Source organism: Giraffa tippelskirchi, chromosome 12 (genome assembly GCF_054371585.1).
Source record: "Giraffa tippelskirchi isolate mGirTip1 chromosome 12, T2T-mGirTip1v1.2.pri, whole genome shotgun sequence".
Lineage (NCBI taxonomy): Eukaryota > Metazoa > Chordata > Mammalia > Artiodactyla > Giraffidae > Giraffa > Giraffa tippelskirchi.
The window spans coordinates 11,607,006-11,631,315 of NC_137286.1; the positions used below are offsets into that span (position 1 = coordinate 11,607,006).

The 24,310-nt window shown below is 39.4% G+C and overlaps 1 protein-coding gene across 1 annotated transcript in view; it reads right to left on the reverse strand.

Annotated features, from left to right (window-relative positions):
• UNC79 (unc-79 subunit of NALCN channel complex) overlaps positions 1-24,310 on the reverse strand; it is a 269,126-nt gene that overhangs the window by 218,378 nt on the left and 26,438 nt on the right. Inside the window, exon 2 of the mRNA XM_081548126.1 lies at positions 1,250-1,370. The gene's annotated coding sequence lies outside the window, so the exon portion shown is untranslated. The remainder of the gene's footprint in view (positions 1-1,249; positions 1,371-24,310) is intronic.

Consider the following 24,310-nt stretch of genomic DNA (forward strand, 5'->3'; position numbering starts at 1 on the left):
GATAAACAGAATCCGTTTAACACAGAACAGGGACACTAAGGATTCTAAAGAAGAGACATTCCAAAGAAGAACATAGAGATTGTGGCACTGAAGACTAGGAGCTGACTTGACCTAGTAAGGCTTCTTTCTACAGTGTCCCTTCCCACCCCTCCACCCCCACAACCTTCTCAGCCCCCTGTGGCAAAGACTCAGACTGCTGGGAAATCCAGTGCCATGATGGCCTTTCTGAGATGGTAGTCTTTCCCTAATACATGTCCTACAAAACTTTTGCTGTTAATAGAGCTGAAAGAAACATTTCCCAAATCAGATTTGGAGCGTGAAGATCATAATAATGAAAGAGACCAAGCCTTAGGATCTAATGGAAAGTGAAGTGTGCTCTCATCTCTTCAATGTAATGTCCTCGGCAATTAAGTCTTTACCTGAAAGGCTCATCTTTGCCTGCATGTTTTCCCTAGTGCTTCCCTGGCTTCCCTGGTGGCTCAGGTGGTAAAGAATCTGCCCGCAATGTGGGAGACCTGGGTTCTATCCCTGGGTCAGGAAGATCCCCTGGAGGACAGAATGGCAACCCACTCCAGTATCCTTGCCTAGAGAACTGTACAGACAGAGGTGCCTGGCAGGGTACAGTCCTTGTGGTCCCAAAGAGGTGGACATGACCAGCCATTGTTGTTTTGTTCTTTCCCTAGTAAGAACTGTGAGGCAGATGGGTTCCTCCTGTCTCTATCTTATAGTCAAAGCAGACAATAGAAAAAGGGCTGCCATGGTTTTGTTCCTGTCCTTCATGTAGGTTGTAAAGCATATTGAACACTTGAAGTGTTACACTGATTAAAAATAATTGTATCATCATAAATTATACTCTGAGAAAAAGGAAATACTGCTAATGAATTTAAAACGCTTCATAATTCTGATTTTCTTTAAGACCATTAGTGTTTTCTGTTCTTCATTGTAAGCAATATAGGTTCTCCTTTTAATTCCACTCTATATTAGTGCCAAACATAACTTTCATCACCATGTGAATCTCCTGAAAAGATGTTCAACTGAGGAAAGCAGGCAGTAGCCATTTATTTCACTTAGGCCTCTGATCTCATCTGCTATATACACACCCAGAAAGCTTGAGTTCAGACTCTTCTGGCAGAGCACTAGAAAACATAAAGCCCTCTAAAACTTTCAGTTCAATAAAAATTTAAGTCCCAATCAATTCAGCAGAACTACCTAATAATTCTTTCAAAGTACAGGATATTTTAAAGCTTACCTTAACAAGGTCTGAGAAAAGTATTTCAGGGTGTTTGCAATATCTGTTCCTGAAGGTACAGGATAAATGTTGTGGAGGACCCGGTTATGATATTCCTGTAAGTACCGGATCTTGGAAGCAACTAGATAAAAGCAAAAAAAGAAGAAGAAGAAGAATCATCTTGTAATATGTATCAGGCATGCAGCACAGGAATTTAATCAGTATCTTAAGAAAAGTATGTAAATTTTTACTGGAATTCTATGATAGAGACAGTTATAAAAGCCCTTTAATTACTTGTAATTGTATTCAGCACACAAAATTATTTTTAGTTATCTGGCTTAACATTCTATTCACAAATTAGCCATTACTTTTTATAACTAAGAAAGGCAGTGCTCCAAATGATCTTATAATCATCCCCAAGTTAGCCTATTATTAGCAAAATAATAGTGGATATATATCTCTGCCACCAGAGAAGGTCTCTCACATTGTAGAAGGTCTCTCACATTGCAGGTGGATTCTTTACCATCTGAGCCACCAGGGAAGCCCTTGAATACTGGAGTGGGTAGCCTATCCCTTCTCCAGGGGAACTTCCCAGGAATTGAACCGGGGTCTCCTGCATTGCAGGCAGATTCTTTATCAGCTGAGCTGCCTGGGAAGCCCAAGAATTATACTTAACTAAAACTAGAGAAAACTCAAATGTCTTTGAACAACACTAAAAATCCTAAAACATAGGGAATCCACTGCATAATACCATCAATCAAAATCAGATTTATAACTCAATAAGTGATCATAAAGTGTGCAGCAAATGTTTGAACTGTGAGAATTGCTAAAGTAGATTAACTTGGTGAGTATTAGTAAGAATACAATGACTGGATGATAATAAATTACAAAAAAGGAATGTCACATTTTTCTTCCAAGGAATTTCATGAATCAGGAGACTTCCTAATAGCTTTCTGAGCTTGGCAGCCCATATCTTCTCAAGACTCAGGAGGGACTAAATAGGCTTATTTACCCTCCTAGACCTACCTGGAGTCATCAGCATTGTCCACATTCCTGACCTGACCTTTGACCTGGCTGCAGTGAATGGCCCAGTTCTAGTCATTCCTCTTTGCAAATCCCAAGGGGCCATGATGATCAACGTCTCTCAGGTCTCCTCTTCCACAGAGCTCTCAACACTGTCCATTTGTCCTTTCAATCTTTAAGGCTACCCAAGGAGCCTTTTAGGCGGTATGGCTCACTGTCAGCAGTTAACAGAAGACATATCAAGTGCTGGAGAAGCAAAGCCTTGCTCTTCCCAACAGCCCATGGAAACAAGTTCCCGGATGCATTCTAACTGAATGCTGGCTTAAGCAACTTGAAGAAGGTCAAAATGCTTTTGATAGGCATGGGACGTAGAATCACAGAATGATGAAATAGAACTAGAAGGATCTTAGAGATCTTTTCCTATAACCATGTAATGTTAAAGGTGGGGAAAACAAGGCACATTGGTAGTCAGCAGCTGAGCTATACTAGAACTTATAGACCCTGACTCCCATCCAGGGCTCTTTCCACTATGACATACTCTAGAATACCATCCGGAATGAAGTTGATATGCAGATTGTGGGTGTTCATTGCATGACATCAAAGCAATCTTCAGCTGTTGTTAGATTAATCATTGATTCTAAATCTCATATATACCATTTATCAGATTTGCCTTTTATTCCTTCTACCTGCACTATTTCCATAATATGGTTAGCATTTTTTCACAGAATTGTCTACATTGCAGATAATAGCACCTTGAGTTTATATAACACATCACCTCTGAAAAAAGCAACAAGTTTATATCCATTGTCTCAATTAACCCCAGTAAGTGTTTGGTTGTAAATTTTTTTTTTCCTGAGATAGATACAGTAAAAATAGATGATAGTAGAAAGGTTTCAATTACACAATTAACAAAAATCCATTCTCTTCTCAGTGTTTTCGATCTGCTGTTCATCATCTTTTTTAAAAAGATTACAGGGAACCCCTCCATTAATACACAGTTCTGAGTTTCAAGAATCAGATATTTGCTAGGCCAGCAGATGCTTTCTCCACACCCACCATCACAGTAACGCTTTGCTACTGTGACTTTTATCAAGTTTTAACATTCAGCAGGTTTCTGTTGAGTATTTCAGGAATACCATTAATCATTCTATCACCTTAAAAAGGTGTTGATAGTGCAGATTTGGGACAATAAGCTAAACGAGGAGAAAAGTCACAGATCTTCCAACTCAAAGTTTGCTTGTTATTCAGGAACTACAAAACTTTCACTACACAATGACAGCCAGCATTCAAAAATGTGAAATGAATGAATGTGCTTTTTACAGTTCCTTTCATTAAAATGCAGCAATGACTCTTTTCAATGGGTAACCAAACATGCAAAGGAATGCATAGACAGAGTCACTCCCTTCTTTGCGATCTTTTAACATTTTACAAGCATTCCATTGCATTGCTTTTGTTTACTTACCTGTTTAGTTTTCTATATCAGGTTGTAAATTTCTTGACGGTAAAAAATTATAATTTACTCATGTCTCTATCCCAAGCCTAACACACTGCTTGGCACTTAACAGACACTCAATATATTTGCAGGTTAAATGAACAAATGAATTATTACTTTAATAATAGCACTATCACTTGGGGTTCTATTGCATATATACCTGTCTCCCACACTAGATTATGGACTCTTTTTACCCCTAGTGCCAGACAACTAGTAGGTATTCAATAAATTGATGAGTGAAGATGGGGGGGGGGGGAGGAAGAAAGAAGAAGGAGAGAAAGAACAAAAATAATGATGAGTAATCATTAAAGACAATTTTTTTTAACAGAACCTGTTGGAAAAATGTTCAAGCTAATTTGCTCATTGGTGAATGCAACAAAATCCTAGCAATCATAGATTTATTTAACTTTCATGTTTTCTACTATTTGAGAACAGCCAGAAAGGTCCCTGACATACAGCAATTTGTAATTGTGCTTAGAATGTAAGTGAAACTCATTTGCGTTCAAATTGTACACACAAAAGATGGCCATTTGGCTGAAATCACAGTAGCCATGTGGCAGCTCAGATTTCATATACTTTATTCCACCTGTGTGCCTGAATATTGCTGCAGAATCTCAGATAATTGGGTTGGTTGGATGTAAACAAATCATCTCCAGTCTCACCTGACCCTGGGGTGACATTTCCCTAGAAAGCTCCCCCTTCTACCCTCTTCAATCACTATTTCATCCCCCTCCACGCTTTTCAAAACTATCCCCAGGCCCACTCGTTTCCTTACACTTTAAGAAAACAGAAGCCATCTGCTTTGGATGGAATTTTGTCTCCCAGAATTCACATGTTGAAGTCCTAATCTCAAAATGTCACTGTACTTGGAAATAAGGCCTTTAAAGAGGTAATTAAATTAAAATGAGGCTCTTAATGTGGGCTCTCATCCAGGCTGACTGGTGTCTTTATAAGAAGAAGAGATGAGAGCTCAGGAGAGACACCAGATACGTGTGTGCACAGAGAAAGGGGCAGATGAGGACACAGCGAAAAGACAGCCATTTGCAAGCCAAGGAGACAGTCCTCAGGAGAAACCAAACCTGCCAACACCTTAGTCTTGGACTTCTGGCCTCCAGGAGGCAAAAAAATTAATTTCTGTCATGCACACCATCCTGTCTGTGATGCTTTGTTATGACAGCCCTGGCAAGTTGACTAAAACACCATGTTAGAGGAAGTCCTCTGAGAGCAGCAGTCCCCAACCCTTTTAGCACCAGGGACTGGTTTCATGGAAGACAATTTTTCCATGGACCAGGGGTGGGGGAATGGTTTCGGGATAATCCAAGTGAGTTACATTTATTGTGCACTTTATTTCTATAATGATTACATCAGCTCCACCTCAGATCATCAGGCATTAGATCCTGGAGGTTGTGGACCTCTGCTCTAAGAGCAGAGGTAAATACTAAGAGTCTGAGCTCTGAAATCAAACAGTTCTGGACTAAGAATTTGGTTCTCTCTCTACTCAATCCCAGTTTCCTCATCTGTAAAATGGGAATAATCATACCAACTTCATGGGGCTATTGTGAATAATAAATCACTTACTATGTCGATAACTCAGCATAGTAACTCTAGTTCACATTCAACATACAGTATGTCAAACATCAATCCCACCACAAGTGTCCTCCACTTGTCAGTGGTCTCTCCTACATCATTTCTCCCTCCCTACTAAGTCATTTCTATAACCATTCAAATAAACTTTAAAATCTCCCTTATCAAAGGGAAACCAAAAAACTTTCCCTTGACTTGACAATCCCTTCCAGTTGTTGGCCTCACTTCAGAACCAAGATGATAAAGAGTTGTGTATACTCTCTCATCTCTCCAGCACTTTTTATTCTTACTTCTACTCACTCCAGTCTGGCTTCCACCTGTGCGACTGCACTGAATCTGCTTTTCCCGCCATCGTCTAGAGCCTCCATGTTGCCAAATCCAATGGGCACTTTCTTTTTTTTAATTTATTTAGTTTTTAGTTGAAGTATAACTGCTTTACAGAATTCTGTTGGTTTCTGCCAAACATCATCATGAATCAGCCATAGGTATACATACGTCCCCTCCCTCTTGAATCTCCTTCCCATCTCCCTCCTTTTCCAATCATCCTTTAACTAGGCCTTTCAGCACATTCAGCCAATCCCTCCTTCCTTGAAAATCTCCCATTGGTTTCCCTGACAACCACATTCTCTTAGTCTTCCTCCTGCCTCCTTGATGTATCCCTGCCACCTGCTCTATTACTTGATGTTGAAATGTTGGAAGACCTCAGGACTCAGATTCTCTGTTCCTTTCTCAATATTCTCTCCACAATTCCCTCCATCGAAAGGTCTTAAAGCACTGTCTGTCTGTACCAATGACTCTTAACAGCATATCTCCATTCCAGATAGGTCATTCTTCTGAGTAACAGATCTTATCTATTCAATTTTTCTTACAGATACTGCACAATAAAAACATCCGACACTGAACCCTTATCTCTTCCCTCACCACCATCCATGTAATCCACCAAGTCACCCCAGTAAACTGCAATCAACAGCTCCTGTTCCCTATCCTCTACTCCTAATCAATCTGTCACTAAGTCCTGTAAATGTTACTACTAAAATACACCTCCATCTGTCTTCTGTTCTTTATCTTCACTATCATCATTGGGCACCATCATCTCCTGATCAATTCTCAAAGCCTCCTTATTCACCTTTCTGTCTCTTGCCTCTCTTCAGTTCTTTTTCCTCTGAGGAGCCAAAGAGTTATTTTAAAAACTATAAACTGCTTCATGCAAATCCCTCAGTGGCTGTCCATTGCCCTCAGAAAATCCAAAACCCTTAACCAGGCCCTTGTTTATCTTCCAGCCTGTCAAACCACAAAGGCCAGGTATACTGACTTTTGCCCCAGTTTCTTTAACACACAAAGCTATTTTTTGCCTGAAAATCTTTAAAATCTAAACCTAACCCTCTACCTACCATGGTTTTCCTTCCACATTTTGTCTAACATCTTCTTGTGCTTCAAGGCTGACTTCAAATGTCACTTACCCATGAAGATCTTCTGTCGGAATTGATTCCCTCTACTCTACCCCCATTTTCCTCTCTCACAACACCTTATTTTTTTTCACAGTAGTTAGCACAATTCTTAAATATTTACTTATTTGGGTGATTGTTGACTATCTTGACTATCTCTCCCAAGTGGACAGTAGACTCCAAGAACTACGTCTTGTGTTCACCATTGTATATGCCCAGTGACTAGTAACTTGTGCGTGCTGAATTTGCTGGGTGCTAGTAAGAATGAAAGGAAGAGCAAGAGAGAGGCACAAAGTGGCTGTTTGCAGAGGCTAACTGAGTTAAATTTTGTTTCTTTATGAAAATAGCCAAGGAAGCCAACAGTTAAAGCAGTGAAGAAAATGAAGAAAACAAGAAAGGGGAGCCTGAAAAGTGATGATTTTCACCCAGGCAAACATGAGTCTAATCTCTGCTCTCTGCTTCTTCACTATTCATCCTATCCCTATCATCTTGAAAAGGGCTACATTTTGAAAGAAAAAGCCACAGAAGCAAAATTCAGTCATTCATTTTAGGGATAGATATAAAAATACTTTAACAAAAATAAATAACGTGTTTTTCTTTCAATCTTAATCATTTCTCTATGTGTCTATGTATTTTAAGTAATGATCCATTCATACTTTTAAATTTTTAATTATCTATGCTTATTACCATAAAAGTAAAAGATTTGGGTAAGTACAATGAAGAAGATAAAAATCACCTAATGGCCCACTATTCAGAGACAACTACAGATAACAGTTATGGTATATTATCCTTCCAGAAAATTTTCTCTACATAAATATACACTTACAAAAATGGAGTTATACTGTATATAGTTTTAGAATCTTCTGTCCTTACTTTCTATATCAGAAATACATTTCTACATCAGCATTTTAATAGCTTTATAATTGTCCTTTATGTAAGTGAACCATAATTTATTTTACCAATCATCTATTTGTGATATATGGGGTTATTTTTACTATTTTATTCAATACTGCAAAGAATATCTTTTTAAATATGTACACACATCTTTTTTCCTTAGAGTAAGTTTTTAACTGTGGAATTGCTGAGTCGAACAGGAAATACTCATTTTAAAGCTTTATGTAAGAATTGAGACATTTCCCTTCAGAAAGACAGTATCTCTTTACATACCAACAGTATATGTGTTGATGCTTTTGAACTGTGGTGTTGGAGAAAACTTGAGAGTCCCTTGGACTGCAAGGAGATCCACCCAGTCAATCCTAAAGGAAATCAATCCTGAATATTCATTGGAAGGACTGATGCTGAAGCTGAAACTCCAATAATTTGGCCACCTGATGCAAAGAACTGACTCACTGGAAAAGATCCTGATGCTGGGAAAGATTGAAGTCAGGAGGAGAAGGGGACAACAGAGGATGAGACGGTTGCATGGCATCACCAACTCAATGAACATGAGTTTGAGCAAGCTCTGGGAATTGGTGATTGACAGGGAAGCCTGGAGTGCTGCAGTCCATGGGGTGGCAAAGAGTCGTACACGACTGAGCAACTGAACTGAAGTATATGTGCATCTTGTTGTTTAGTTGCTAAGTTGTGTTTGACCCTTTTGTGACCCTGTGGATTATAGACCACCAGGCTCCTCTGTCCATGAAATTTCCCAGGCAAGAATACTGGAGTGGGTTGCCATTTCCTCCTCCAGATGATCTTCCAGGCCTAGGGATCAAACCCATGTCTCCTGCATTTCCTGCGCTGGCAGGTGGGTTCTTTATCACTGAGCCAGTAAGTAGTAGAACTAACAGTTTAACTGGTTACATGTCAGGCTTCCCCACCATGTCACATTGTTCCTTTATTATTTTTACTAGTTTAATGATGTTTAATTATTAAATATGATAGGGCATGAAATTTTGACACTTCTCCTATTCTATTGCTTGACATTTAGGTTGTTTCCAATATTCCATTGGAGAAGGCAATGGCAACCCACTCCAGTACTCTTGCCTGGAAAATCCCATGGACGGAGGAGCCTGTAAGCTGCACTCCATGGGGTCTCGAAGAGTCAGACACGACTGAACGACTTCACTTTCACTTTTCACTTTCCTGCATTGGAGAAGGAAATGGCAACCCACTCCAGTGTTCTTGCCTGGAGAATCCCAGGGACGAGGGAGTCTGGTGGGCTGCCATCTATGGGGTCGCACAGAGTCGGACACAACTGAAGCGACTTAGCAGCAGCAGCAGCAGCAGCAATATTCCATTAAGTTACACTAGAGTGAACAGATGAAATATTAGATTAAATCTGTTTACTTTTTTAGGAAACATAAAATGAAACTTGCTTACTTCACTAGTCCCAGACTTTTCTCCTTGAAAAACTAAATCCCTTTAATTCTTGAAGACCCATCGTAAACAATCATTCCATTCAAGAAGCCTTCTAACTGACTCCAGACACTTATCACTTCCTTCCTTTCCTAACAACTCAAAGCACTCATCGTCTGCCTCAAAAATTTTGCCACTCTATTATATTAATTTATCACTGGTAATAAACTGTTCTGGATGGTTTTAAATTAGTTTCATGTTTGCAAATCTAGTTTCCCTTGAGATCGTTGAGGACAGAACTCTCATATATATATGTGTGTGTGTGTGTATGTGTGTGTGTGTGTGTGTATCATCTGTGTGTGTGTGTGTGTGTGTGTGTGTGTGTGTGTGTGTGTATCATTTGTAATGCCCTTAGAACTTATCACAACTCTGGGCACAAAAAGATGGTCACCTTAACACAGGGTTGAAAGGAGTTAAAATTTTAAATGTCAGCTATATTATATCAGTATCCTCTAAATAAATTCCTTAAAATTCTAGTATCATTTATGGGCTGTGCTTAGTTGCTCAGTTGTGTCCAACTCTTTGCAACCCCATAGACTTTAGCCTGCCAAGCTCCTCTGTCCATGGGGATTCTCCAGGCAAGAATACTGGAGTAGGTTGCCATGCCCTCCTCCAGGGGATCTTCCCAACTCAAGGATCAAAACCACGTCTCCCACATACAAATAAGCAAGTTCCAGAAAAAAAATTGTACAACATGTATATAATAAAAAACACTTCTTCCTGATTTATTTTCCCTTCATTTTTCATTTCATAGAACTCCAAATAATCATTTCACTTTATATATTCCAAAGATTTTCATAGGTTCTTCACTGTTTTGGCAGTATTTACTCATTTCTTTTCTTCATAGAGGCCACTTATTTTATTCTTCATGACTTGGACCCCAAACATGCTGGGTACATGAGGTGGAATCATCACAGTGTCCTACAGAAAGCTCTAGGATGCAGAGAATTCTCACCTACAGCTAGGTGTGACCTCAATCAACCATTTAATATTTCTAAGCTTCAGGGGTTCTTGTTTGCTTGTTTGTCTTGTTCTGTTTTTGTCAAATGAGAAATTAAAATAATACATCCACATTCTTTGCAAAAGTTGATTATTTATGTTGTACATCTGAAAGCATATATCCTAATTTCATCTTATTTTTTCACTGATTTTCTCTTCCATTACATAAAGTCTAAGACTTTATGGATTTGATGTCATTGCTTCCTTTGAAACTATTCCTCTTCTTTTCAGTTTCACCTTTCATTGAAAAATGACAGACATAAATACAGAGTATTTGGACATACTTCACAAATTTGGATTGCTATAAATATTCATCTCAATGGTTAAAGTAAAAATTATGCCTGGTTCCTTTTTCATTTCTTCTCATGGTTAGAGGATCAGTAAGGAATCAGACACTCTCGTTAATCACTCTACAGATCTGTCTTAACTTACTATTTTTGTGCCTCTCAAGGTGTTTCTTGTGTCCAATAGATCCAACTCCTTGACCCAATTGGTTCTATCTAGAAATAATCTCTAAAATCTACTCTCTTCTCCATCTACACTTACCTCACCTGAATTCATGCCTGAATATTTCTTTCTTAGATTATTGCTATCATATCCAGACTGATTCTTTTCTGATCCTTTTTTAACATGACAGAGTGATCTTTCCAACATGCAAAATCTTCCTCATTTCCTGCTAGTTGAAATCCGGATAATTAACTTAGCACATAGAGTCTACCAGGGTGAATCGATTCCTACTCATCTGTCAAGCTTCATCTTCCATCTCTTCCCTATGTACCATACTTCAGCCATACTGACGTGCAAAAACTCCAACTCACGATGCTCTCACCCTGTCATGGGTTTTCACATGCTATTCTCTCTACAGAAATGCAACCCATGCTTTCCTGACTAACCACCTCCCAAGAATTCCAAATATCAACTAATCACTTCTGCTGTAGATAACTAACCCTCCCTACCATAAGATGCATTAAATGATCTTATCGGCACTTTCACACCACACAGGGCTTCCCTCTGTGATAGCACTCATTACTAAATGCTATAATTACTAATTCACTGCCTCCTCCAAGACTCTGAGCCTCAATTTCCTAACCTATAAAATGGGGATAACGATATCTCTCACAGGGTTGATATAAGATTTTTAAATATTACATATATAAACTACTTAGCACAATGACTAGCACATAGTAGATAATAAATTGCTAATTAGCAGTTACATGTAAGATCCTTCTCCATCCCCCTTCCCAAGCCAATACTCTGTCTCTCAAAACAGAATGATCTATAGATAAGGAAAATACAGCAGTGATCTTTCATCAACAAAATCAAGCATAATCCCCTATACACATCCACACACATCCACATACACAGACAATATAATAACTGCAGTTGGTACTGAAATCCAGTTCTATATCCAGAAACTTATCTTTTTAAAAGAATATATACAGCTAATAATAAACATATTCAGAAATGGAGACGTGGGGAGAGCAATGCAACTGCACATGGCTTGGGAGTTCTAACGAGGAACCAGAGTTCTCTGCAAATCCATGATCAAAGAATGATCCTCCTTCTTTGAGGAAGGTCATCCTCTTGAACTGAAAGCAAAACTTCATGAAAGAAACAAATAAAGGGTGACAGGAAAGGACACACATATTTTGAGAGCCAAAACCGTCAACTCTCCCCTCAAAAGCAAAAGGATGTCACACGTCACAAATCTCATTGTTAATTCTTCCAAATATTCTTATACTTACATGTATAATCTTCTGTCAGTTTTAGTTCCGGGAGGCAAACTTTATCTGGCACTTTCAGCAGACAGGAGAGGTCAGCGAACACTCCCATTCTCAGGCAAGTGATTCCAGCACCACCAGCACCACCACCATCATCATCATAAATCATATTTCTTAGCCATTTACATTTTTCAAAGCATTTCCACATGCATTGTTACATTTTTTTTGAGCAGTTAACTTGTGAAAAACAGTATGTCAGCCATTCTAAGGAATTTTAGACATTAAGCAAAAATTAAGCAGCAAAGGTGAAGGGAAAGATACTAGTGTTTTAGTCATTTATCAGATATTGTTCATTGAACACACACTGTGTCCCAGGCACCTTGTGGCATGCGTAAATCAGCAATAAAAAAAGATGTAATCTTCATCCTCTGGGTTACAGTCACAATAATAATTCTAAATTCTGATTGTTTACTTTGTGCCAGTAAATAAAAAATAATAGTTCTTTTGTTATCATTATTATTCCCATACTACCAGTGAGAAAACCAAAGCTTAGAGGTTAAATAACTTGCCCAAGGTCACAGAGGAGGTAAATAATAGAGCACTTATATGTCACCTATAAAGAGAAACAGTTGAAAAAGTTGTGGCCCACCATAACTTGTTTAGCATATTTTTAAAAACCCACATAGGTATATAAAATCATCCAAGGTTTTCAGGCATGAATTAGTAGGACCTGACCACTTGCCAACTGGAAAACATCTTAACATGAAAACAATTCATTTGTCAGAAATGGGGCACTGGAAATAAAAAAAAAAAAAGGGAAAAAATAATTTATTCAAGTGGAAAGAGAAGATTGATTGCTGTTTGGTTCCTATTGCACTGTTGATCAGGAGAGCTTGTGCTAGGAACATTGGAAGTCATTTATTTCCCATTGTGATAGAGAAAGTGACAAAGGTGGTGAATCTTCTTGAAGTTGAGTGCTTGTTGGATATTAGTGACATTTGAAATGGAATATGAATCTCTATTTCATTTTAATACAATCCGGTTAGGTGACAGAAGCTTGTTTTTTAGAAGTTTACTGGGTAGCTTCCTCAGATCAAGATTTTGAAAGTGAAGAATCAAGAGGCCAAATTTTAAGCACTTCCCACCCAACCCACAGAGTGACTCATAAGCCTGTACTTTCTTTCTGATGTGATGAGACATCTGAGTACTGTACTTAAAACTACAAGGACAGAGGGGAACAAGAGTATTACTGATTTTTTCAAGGAAGTATAAATCTAGACATACTGATTTAGCAGAAGAAAACCAAAGAATATTTTAACTCTCGTTGCTAAATTGGACTGAGCTCTTTATAATTACAAATTTTTCAGGAACTGAGGAGTTATTGGGTAGAAATTAAATAATTTCAGAGATAGGCTGCAGTTGATGACAATGAATCATTCTTTAAGTTTTTACATCAAAGCGAATTATCAACCAGCTATCCAATCAATGTGGCTCTATTTTTTAAAAAATGATTGTACCAAAAATATATTACACTCCTTTAGAAGACGCAGATATGCCGAAACTGCCTAAACAAGAACCTGAAGTATAGACAGCAGTGTCCTGAAATTTAAGTGTCTGGCTACATGGACAAACTTGAAAATACCTGGACTCCTACCTTCAGGGTAAAGTACATTCTCTTCCATGATAGTGTTACAGTCCAAATTGAGATTCATGATCAACCTGGAGTTAAAATTCAGATGTGCTATGTCTCAGAACATACTACACAATACCCAAGAATAATTCATCAATAGGGAGGGAACACATGTGTATTTATGGCTGATTCACGTTGTTGTATGGCAGAAACCAACACCGCATGGTAAAGCAATTATCCTCCAATTAAAATAAATTTTAAAAAATACCTTAAAGAAAAGAGTAATTCAGTCCATCATAAAAAAACATTTAAATATAAACTGATAACTCTTTAGAGACTCTTTTTTTAAGACTCTTAAAAATACAACATTCCTGTAGTATTTTCTATGTGCAAGGCACTGTTCTAACCACTTTCCCCTCTTAATATTTGTAAGCCTCACAACAATCCAATGAGGTAGGAGCTATTTTATTTCCCTGCTCTTTTCCTACATATGTAAAAACTGAGAGCATTGCTATCAAGTTTAAAAATTCATGCCTACATATACCTTGTCCTTTCACTCATTCAGCAGATATTTACTGAGGGTCAACTATGTGCCAAACACTGAGTATGTAACAGTGTACGAAAAAGCTAAAAAATAAAAATTAAAAAAAGCTACAGCCCTTGATGTTGCTTATGGTAAAGAGTGAAAGATGAACAGAAAGTAAAAAAATATCTTTAAAGGTCTATAAAGAGATGGGAGCTAAAACAGAAAAAGGAAAAGGGTAAGGAATGCCCCTCAGTGATTTTGGAAGACCTCTCAGAAGAGATTATATTTAAGACACAAAGAATGAGAAGACAATAGACATGAAAAAGTGGGAGAAAGCTTCTATGTTAAGATTACAAAAGTGAAGGACTTCCTTGATGGTCCAGTGGATAAGACTCTGCATTTCTGGTGCTGGGGTAAGGTTTAATCACTGGTGGAGGAAATAAGATCCTGCATGCCTTGTGGCGCATTCAAAAAAAAAAAGATTACAAAAGCGAACACAAACATCTAAATCATGCACATCTGAAATACTACCAAACTACTGACCTGTCTCTTGAGAAACCTGTATGCAGGTCAGGAAGCAACAGTTAGAACTGGACATGGAACAACAGACTGGTTCCAAATAGGAAAAGGAGTACGTCAAGGCTGTATATTGTCACCCTGCTTATTTAACTTATATACAGAGTACATCATGAGAAACGCTGGGCTGGAAGAAACACAAGCTGGAATCAAGATTGCCGGGAGAAATATCAATAACCTCAGATATGTAGATGACACCACCCTTACGGCAGAAAGTGAAGAACTAAAGAGCCTCTTGATGAACGTGAAAGAGGAGAGTGAAAAAGTTGGCTTAAAGCTCAACGTTCAGAAAACTAAGATCATGGCATCTGGTCCCATCACTTCATGGGAAATAGATGGGGAAACAGTGCAAACAGTGGCAGACTTTATATTTTGGTGCTCCAAAATCACTGCTGATGGTGACTGCAGCCATGAAATTAAAAGACGCTTACTCCTTGGAAAGAAGTTTATGACCAACCTAGACAGCATATTTAAAAGCAGAGACATTACTTTACCAACAAAAGTCCGTCTAGTCAAGGCTATGGTTTTTCCAGTGGTCATGTATGGATGTGAGAGTTGGATGGTGAAGAAAGCTGAGCGCCGAAGAATTGATGCTTTTGAACTGTAGTGTTGGAGAAGACTCTTGAGAGTCCCTTAGACTGCAAGGAAATCCAATCAGTCCATCCTAAAGGAGATCAGTCCCGGGTGTTCATTGGAAGGACTGATGTTGAATCTGAAACTCCAATACTTTGGCCACCTGATGCAAAGAGTTGACTCACTGGAAAAGACCCTAATGCTGGGAAGGATTGGGGGCAGGAGCAGAAGGGGACGACAGAGGATGAGATGGTTGGATGGCATCACCAACTCAATGGACATGGGTTTGGGTGGACTCCGGGAGTTGGTGATGGACAGGGAGGCCTGGCGTGCTTCGATTCATGGGGTCGCAAAAAGCCGGACACGACTGAGCGACTGAACTGAACTGAACAGTAGAATAATTGTTTTAACATAAGAAGAAAGGGACAAGAGGTAAGATGACACACTGCAACATAATTTTGGAAGCTTGAAAACCAATAGACAAGTAGCCGTTGACTTGGCAGATTGAAAAAAGTCAAATCCCAGGCCGGCAGTGAGGAAAGCTGAGAAACAACAATGTGCATCTCAGGATTCTCAAAAGTCATGGAACTGTCAGCTCTAGTTAGCTCTGGAACTGGGAGTGGAGGGGGTGGGGGAGTACAAGAATAGGAACTTTAAAAGGTGGGGATTAAGGGGCTTCCCTGAGGGTCCAGTGGTTAAGACTCTGAGTTCCCAATACAGAGGGCATGGGTTTTATACCTGGTTGGGGTATTAGGATCCCACATGCTGCATACACAGCCAAAAGAAAAGGAAAAAAAAAGAGGAATTGGTTGAAAGCTGTTTACAAAACAGTTAGATCCCTAAATTCTCTCCCTACCTCTTGCCAACTTAGCAGATCTTCTTAAGTTTATTGCCTAAAGAGAACATACACCAGAGGGTCTCAGGAATGGAAGAAATCAAACACAGTTGAAGACCAGGGTAACTCACTTAAACAAGAGGAACTGGTGCTTATATGAAGTGTGAATACTGAACAGTGAATAAGCTAACCTTTGCCCCTTCTCCCCACACACAGCTAGCAGCTAGACTCTTACTCTTCAAGCTGGAGATTAGAAGCCTCTTTCTCACTCCTTCCTTCTGTGATTCGACCAGTTAAAGAGGAAAGACCTAAAGACAGACAGTGACATAAGGGGTTTCCCCAATAAAGGGCCCACCGATATGCTCAGGTCAGCTCTTCAGTCCCAACCAGTAATCAATGAATAGATAGCAAAGGATGGCCAGCCATCAAAAAGAGAGCCTCTAGCATGGAATACAAACTGAAGAAACAGAAAAATCAACTCAGAGGAAAAGAATCTATGTAGGAGAAGAAAATCTTTTTTAAAAACCTGTTATTAATATCAGAATATGAGAGACTCTACCACAGAAGAATATTGAGGTGCTATTAAAAAAGCAATATACAGAGAACAAAAAACAGAAAAGAGCTCTTACAAATTAAAAACATGATCCTAGAAATAAATAATCAATACTCAATATTAGGGCTAGAAGATGCAGTTGAGAAAATTTCCCAAAGTTCAGCAAAAAGACAGAGACAAAGTAAGAGAGAAATGATCAATCCAGAGATCCAACATGAAAATAAAAGGAACTTAAGGGAAAAAAATAGCAAAAGAAGAAGGGCTAAAAAATTAACAAAATTAGTTTTAAAAAATTTAGAAAATGCCAGATTCAAAACATACATCAAAGTGAATAAAAATTGGCATAGAATAAAGCACGTCTTTTTATGAAATGTCAGAAACTGAGGACAAACAAAGTTCCATATGACTCTAGAGATTTTTTTTTTAAGTTATATCACCTAGGAAAGATCAGGAATTTTGGACTTCTCTAAAGCAATATTTGAATCAAGACAATAATGAAGCAACACCTTTAAAACTCTGAGAAAAAAATTATTCTCAATAAATTATTCAATATTCAGGTAGACCATAAATCAAAAATAAAGACATGCTTCAGTTTAGTTCAGTTCAGCCGCTCAGTAGTGTCCAACTCTTTGCAGCCCCATGGACTGCAGCATGCCAGGCTTCCCTTTCCATCACCAACTCCCAGAGTTGCTCAAACTCATGTCCATCAAGTTGGTGATGCCATCCAACCATCTCCATCTCATCCTCTGTTGTTCCTTTCTCCTCCTGCCTTCAATCTTTCCCAGCATCAGGGTCTTTTCCAATGAGTCAGTTCTTTGCATCAGGCGACCAAAGTATTGGAGTTTCGGCTTCAGCTTCAGTCCTTCCAATTCACAGTTTCAAAAAATTTATTTCCCATGCATCCTTTCGCCTGGAAAGATCCAACTATATATCAGGCATCCAGGGCAACCAGGCCAGAGCACTGTGGTCCAATACAGAATGTTGACGGCTGTCATCACAAAGAGCCCCTCACGTTATGTACTGGTTTCAACCCAAGGCTGAAGGCCTGTATGAGTGTGCCCCAGATTCTTCTTTGTTCTTGAGCCAGCAAAGAGCCTACTCTCTTCCACAGTCTCCTAGAACAGCTAAAAACACTGTTTTTGCTACAAAGAAGGGTTCTTTGACCTACATCTAAGAGCTAGGGGTTGGTCATGTTGAACTTAAGCAGAAAATACAGAGTAACTCCCTCCCCAATCATATTTTTGCCAGAGGTCCAGTACCTGGCTCACATTTCTGCATCCAACAAAATCCCCAACTCTGGTGAACACTACTTTTTCTGGACTCACTTCTGACCTTGCTCAGTGATGTCCCCAAAGGACTCACTTCTGACCTTGCTCAGTGATGTCCCCAAAAGAAATTCTGAATACGGTTAGAAGGATATTGAATTCAGACTGTTTTCCAGAGATTCTATGTAGCTTATCCTGATGTTATGAAAGTGGAGATAAATTTACATATACAGATTTAAAAATAACAATAAATGCACACTCATGTACCCACCACCCAGATTAAAAGAACATTTCCTGAATCTTATAGCTATCTATCTCTATTTTCATCCCTCACACTAACCATGAATGTAAATACTTTTTTAACTTTTCTGAATCATTCCTTTGCTTTTCTTTATAGTTTCATCCCGAGCATGTATATAGTGTATATAAACATAGTTTTTTCCATTTCATAGAACTGAACAGCAAGTCTAAGCCTAGTGGGATAAGGAAAGTTCAATATTGCCATTGATCAGGAAGCCCCCATATTTACAGATTTTGGTCAGTTCAGTTCAGTTCAGTCGCTCAATCGTGTCCGACTCTTTGCAACCCCACGGACTGCAGCAAGCCAGGCTTCCCTGTCCATCACCAACTCCCGAGGCTTATTCAAACTCATTTCCATCGAGTCAGTGATGCCATCCAACCATCTCATCCTCTGTCATCCCCTTCTTCTGCCGCCTTCAACCTTTCCGAACATCAGGGTCTTTTCAAATGAGTCAGTTCTTCACATCAGGTGGCCAAAGTACTGCAGTTTTGGCTTCAGCATAACTCCTTCCAATGAATATTCAGGACTGATTTCCTCTAGGATGGACTGGATGGATCTCTTTGCAATCCAAGGGACTCTCAAGAGTCTTCTCCAACACCATAGTTCAAAAGCATAAATTCTTCGGTGCTCAGCTTTCTTTATGGTCCAAATCTCACATCCATACACGACTACTGGAAAAACCATAGCTTTGACTACATGGACCTTCAGGGGCAAAGCAATGTCTCTGCTTTTTAATACGCTGTCTAGGTTGGTCACAACTTATCTTCCAAGGAGCAAGCATCTTTTAATTTCATGGCTGCAGTCACCATCTGCAGCAATTTTGGAGCCCCCCAAAATTAAGTCTTCCACTGTTTCCATTGTTTCCCCATCTATTCGCCATGAAGTGATGGGACCCGATGTCATGATCTTAGTTCTCTGAATGTTGAGTTTTAAGCCAATTTTTTCACTCTCCTCTTTCACTTTCGTCAACAGGCTCTTTAGTTCTTCTTTGCTTTCTGCCATAAGGGTGGTGTCATCTGCATATCTGAGGTTTTGATACTTCTCCCAGCAATCTTGATTCCAGCTTGTGCTTCATCCAGCCCAGTGTTTCTCATGACATACTCTGCATATAACTTAAATAAGCAGGGTGACAATATACAGCCTTAATGTACTCTTTTCCCAATTTGGAACCAGTCTGTTGTTCCATGTCCAGTTCTAACTGTTGCTTCCTGACATGCATACAGATTTCTCAAGAGGCAGGTCAAGTGGTCTGGTATTCCCATCTCTTTCAGAATTTTCCACAATTTGTTGTGATCCACACAGTCAAAGGCTTTGGCATAGTCAATGAAGCAGAAATAGATGTTTTTCTGGAACTCTCTTACTTTTTTGATGATCCAACGGATGTTGGCAATTTGATCTCTGGTTCCTCTGCCTTTTCTAAATCCAGCTTGAACATCTGGAAGTTCACGGTTCATGTACTATTGAAGCCTGGCTTGGAGAATTTGGAGCATTACTTTACTAGTATGTGAGATGAGTGCAATTGTGTGGTAGTTTGAGCATTCTTTGGCATTGCTTTTCTTTGGGATTGGAATGAAAACTGACCTTTTCCAGTCCTGTGGCCACTGCTGAGTTTTCCAAATTTGCTGGCATGAATGCAGTACTTTCACAGCATCATCTTTCAGGATTTGAAATAGCTCAACTGGAATTCCATCACCTCTACTAGCTTTGTTTGTAGTGATGCTTCCTAAGACCACTTGACTTCGCATTCCAGGATGTCTGGCTCTAGGTGAGTGATCATACCATTGTGATTATCTGGGTTGTGAAGATCTTTTTTGTATAGTTCTTCTGTGTATTCTTGCCACCTCTTCTTAATATCTTCTGTTTCTGTTAGGTCCATATCATTTCTGTCCTTTATTGTGCCCATCTTTGCATGAAATGCTCCCTTGGTATCTGTTTTGGTCATCTCCTCTTAATGGTAACAGAAAAAAAGAAAAGAAGAAAGGACTAAGGGGACTGCTGTCTGCTGTGACTTCACCTTGACACAGATGTAGAGAGTAGGTGAGCAGTCACAAGCCTGGTTCTAAAGGCACCAGCCATTTATTCAAGAAATGGACCTTAAATTCCAGAGAACAGGGTTTTTAAAAGAGTCAGGTTAAATATGCTAAATGAGGAGGATTCCAGAAAAAGGCCAGTGGTAACAGCATAGGTTTCAAATCATCCAAAGCCCCTCCAATAAAAACAGACAGTTCAATGAGGGTGACAAACCCAAAGACAGGCTAACAATATCTACAAATCTACAACAAAATTAGTGACAAGGCAGCCCAGTAAACCAATTATGAGTGGATAGGGACAATCATCTGGTAGCTACACATCACAGTATCAGCATTCATGATGGAAGACACACAAGGAAGACAGTTTGGCCTCTGATGGTCCTCTGGTCTGGAAAACTCCCAAACCATCCATAGGCACTCACTGAAAACTGTGATGTCCCAATCTGAAAATAGAAGTAAAGCAAGGAAGGAGTTCTTCAGATGATAAGACCTGAGAGTGATGGAGCAGACTCTCAATTCTAAAAACTAACACACCAAACCTACCCTCAAGATAAAGCTCTGTGCTCAGAAGAAACTGCTGGGAACAGAATCCAAGTTGAACCGTGTCAGGATACTAGACACAAAGGAGGAAAAGAGTCCAAATTAAAATGGGAAAGAAAACCAAAGGAAATAGATCTCAAAAAGTACACAGGTATATTTTTTTATCACTTTGATCAGAAAGTAAAAAATTAAATCCTGAACCACCCCTGTCTTTAAAACTGTATCAATAGAAAAACTATTTTTCTTTAAAAATGAGCAACAGAAGATTCCATATGAATTTATCACAAGAGAAAGAGAATAAGAAGCAGATGTACATGAAGGCAATGGCACCCCACTCCAGTACTCTTGCCTGGAAAATCCCATGGAGGGAGGAGCCTGGTGGGCTGCCATCTATGGGGTCACTGAGAGTCGGGCACGGCTGGACGACTTCACTTTCACTTTTCACTTTCATGCATTGGAGAAGGAAATGGCAACCCACTCCAGTGTTCATGCCTGGAGAATCCCAGGGATGAGGGAGCCTGGTGGGCTGCCATCTATGGGGTCGCACAGAGTCGGACACAACTGAAGCGACTTAGCAGCAGCAGCAGCAGCAGCAGATGCACTAAGCAGATGAAACTGTAACCCAATATTTCCAAGTAAGCTAAAAGAAATTAAGAAAATGATTGATGTATATATATGTGAAACTGATTCAATTTGTTGTACAGCAGAAAGTAACACAACATTGTAAATCAACTATACTCCAATTAAAAAAATTTTTAAAACAAAGAAAATGATCAAAACTGTGTTATTAACACACTAAAATTAGGTGACGAGAGAAAAGAGAGATTGTGAAGAACCAGGTAAAAGAACTTGAGAGAGTTGTAAGTAAAAGACAAAATATTTTTTAAATGAAGACTAAATCAGTAGAAACCTAGGAGTAAATAAACACAATGGATAATGCTTAAGAAAAATAAAACATGGAAAGAGGGAACTCTTAAAAATTAAAAAGAAATGAAGAGACTTTGCATTGTGATAAAATAAACCTCTACCATCAATCCCTCTTCCTCTCACAGAAAACAACTAAGAAAATTGGACATAATGAGAAAGCAACCACCTGAAGCTACAGAGAGTGAACAGAAGCAGATGGACTCCATTGGGGACATTACAGCTACTAAGAAAGATGGAAGACAGACAGCTATACCAGCAAGTTTCCATCTCCACGGGCCTGGGGCTAAGAGCTGCCCATGAGATGTGCACTGTGGTGAGAGCAACAGATAGAAAACTCCACAAGCTTTCTGGCCTGGGGAAACGGAAAAGAAAAGCTGGCAAACAGTGAATGTTAAAGAAAGTAGGGGAATCTACCTCCCCGACTGAACCCTGAACCACACAAGTACAAAACAGACTCAAAGTCATCCTGTGAAAGGCAGAAGATCTGAACAGAGTAAGGACTTACTGCATAAGCAACAGGGTTTTACAGTTCAAGCCCTGCCAAGAAATTGACTCACTAAAACAAAGGAAAAACTATTTGCCAGTGGGAAATAACAGAATCCAAAGTCTTCACAACTTAACATTCATAATGTCCAGGATACAATAAAAAATTACCCAACATATGAAGAACCATAGGGCTTCCCTGATAGCTTCATTGGTAAAAAATCCACCTGCAATGCAGGAGACCCCGGTTCAATTCCTGGGTTGGGAAGATCCCCTGGAGAAAGGATAGAGTACCCACTCCAGTAATCTTGGGCTTCCCTTGTGGCTGAGCTGGTAAAGAATCTGCCCACAATGTGGGAGACCTGGGTTCTATCCCTGGGTTGGGAAGATCCCCTGGAGAAGGGAAAGGCTACCCACTCCAGTATTCTGGCCTGGAGAATTTCATGGACTGTATAGTCCATGGGGTCGCAAAGAGTTGGACACAACTGAGCGACTTTCACTTTCACTTTTATGAAGAACCAAGAAAATAAAACGCATTCTCAGAGGAAAAGAAAATTAGTCTAGTTTGTTCACTAAATGAAACAGAAGTTGGAAAAAGAGACAAAGTACATGCAGCTACTATAACTATCCTTACTGAAGTAAAACAAAACATACTTTCAATTCATGAACCTCTCATTAGAGAAATAAGAAGTTGCAGCAGAAAAATTAAAATAGTAAAAAGAAAAAGATAGAAATTTTAGAACTAATTTCTGAAATAAAAAATTCACTCAGAGACTTCGTTGGCATTCCAGTGGTTAAGACTGTGCTTCCATTGCAAGCAGCATGGGTTCAATCCCTGGTCGAGGAAATAAGATCCCGTATGCCATGTGGCATGGCCAAAAATATAAAAGAAATTCACTTGATGGACTTAACAGCCAAATGGACGTGACAGAAGGAAGAGTACGTCTACTTGATAATAGAGCAATAGAAAGTATCGAAGGAAAAGAACAGAGGAAAGAAAAGACTGGAAAAACAAAATGAACTGAGCCTACAAACCTGTTAGGTAACATCAAACAGTAAAATTAAGGATATGTAACTGAAATGGGCTTCCCTGGTAGCTTAATGGTAAAGAATCCTCCTGGCAATGCAGAAGACATGGGTTTGATGCCTGGGTTGGGAAGATACCATGGAGAAGGAAGTGGGAACCCACTCCAGTATTCTTGCCTGGGAAATCTCATAGATAGAGGAGCCTGGCAGGCTATAGTCCTTGGGGTCGCAAAGAGTTGGTCACAACTTAGCAACTAAACAACAACAATTGGAATATTAGGCTTCCCTAGTGGCTCAGTGGCAAAAAATCTGCCTGCCAAAGTAGGTGATGAAGTTTCAACCCATGGGTCAAAAAAATCCCCTGGAGAAGGAAATGGCAAATGACTCCGGTATACTTGCCTGGGAAATCCCATGGATGGAGCAGCCTGGCAGGCTACAATCCATGGGGTCACAGAACAGTTGGACACAATTCAGCAACTTGTTGTTCAGTTGTCCAGTTGTGTCCGACTCTTTGCAACCCCATGAACTGCAGGACGCCAGGCATCCCTGTCCCTCACCATCTCTCAAAGCTTCCCCAAGTTCATGTCCACTGTATCAGTGGTGCTATCCAGTCATCTCATCCTCTGATGCCCTCTTCTCCTTCTACCCTCAATCTTTCCCAGCATCAGGGACTTTTCCAATGAGTCAACTGTACACATCAGATGAACAAAATACTGGAACTTCAGCTTCAGCATCAGTCCTTCCAATGAATATTCAGGACTGATTTCCTTTAGGATTGACTGGTTCAATCTCCTTGCTATCCAAGGGACTCTCAGGATTTATCCAGCGCCACAGTTTGAAGGCATCAATTCTTCGGCACTCTGCCTTCTTTATGGTACAGCTCTCACAACAGTACGTGACCACTGGGAAGACTATAGCCTTGACTATATGGACCTTTGTCAACAGAGTAATGGTTCTGCTTTTCAACACACTGTCTAGGTTTGTTATAGCTTTCTTGCCAAGAAGCAAACATCTTGTTTAGCGACTAAACAACAACAATTGGAATATCAGAAAAAGAGAAAGGAAAGAATGGAGCAGAAAAAATATTTAAAGAAATAATGGCCAAAGACATCCAAATTTGATAAAAGACAGAAATTTTCAAACACAGAGAGATAAGCAAGCGTCAAGCAAAATAATAGTAGCCTATGCCAGTAGA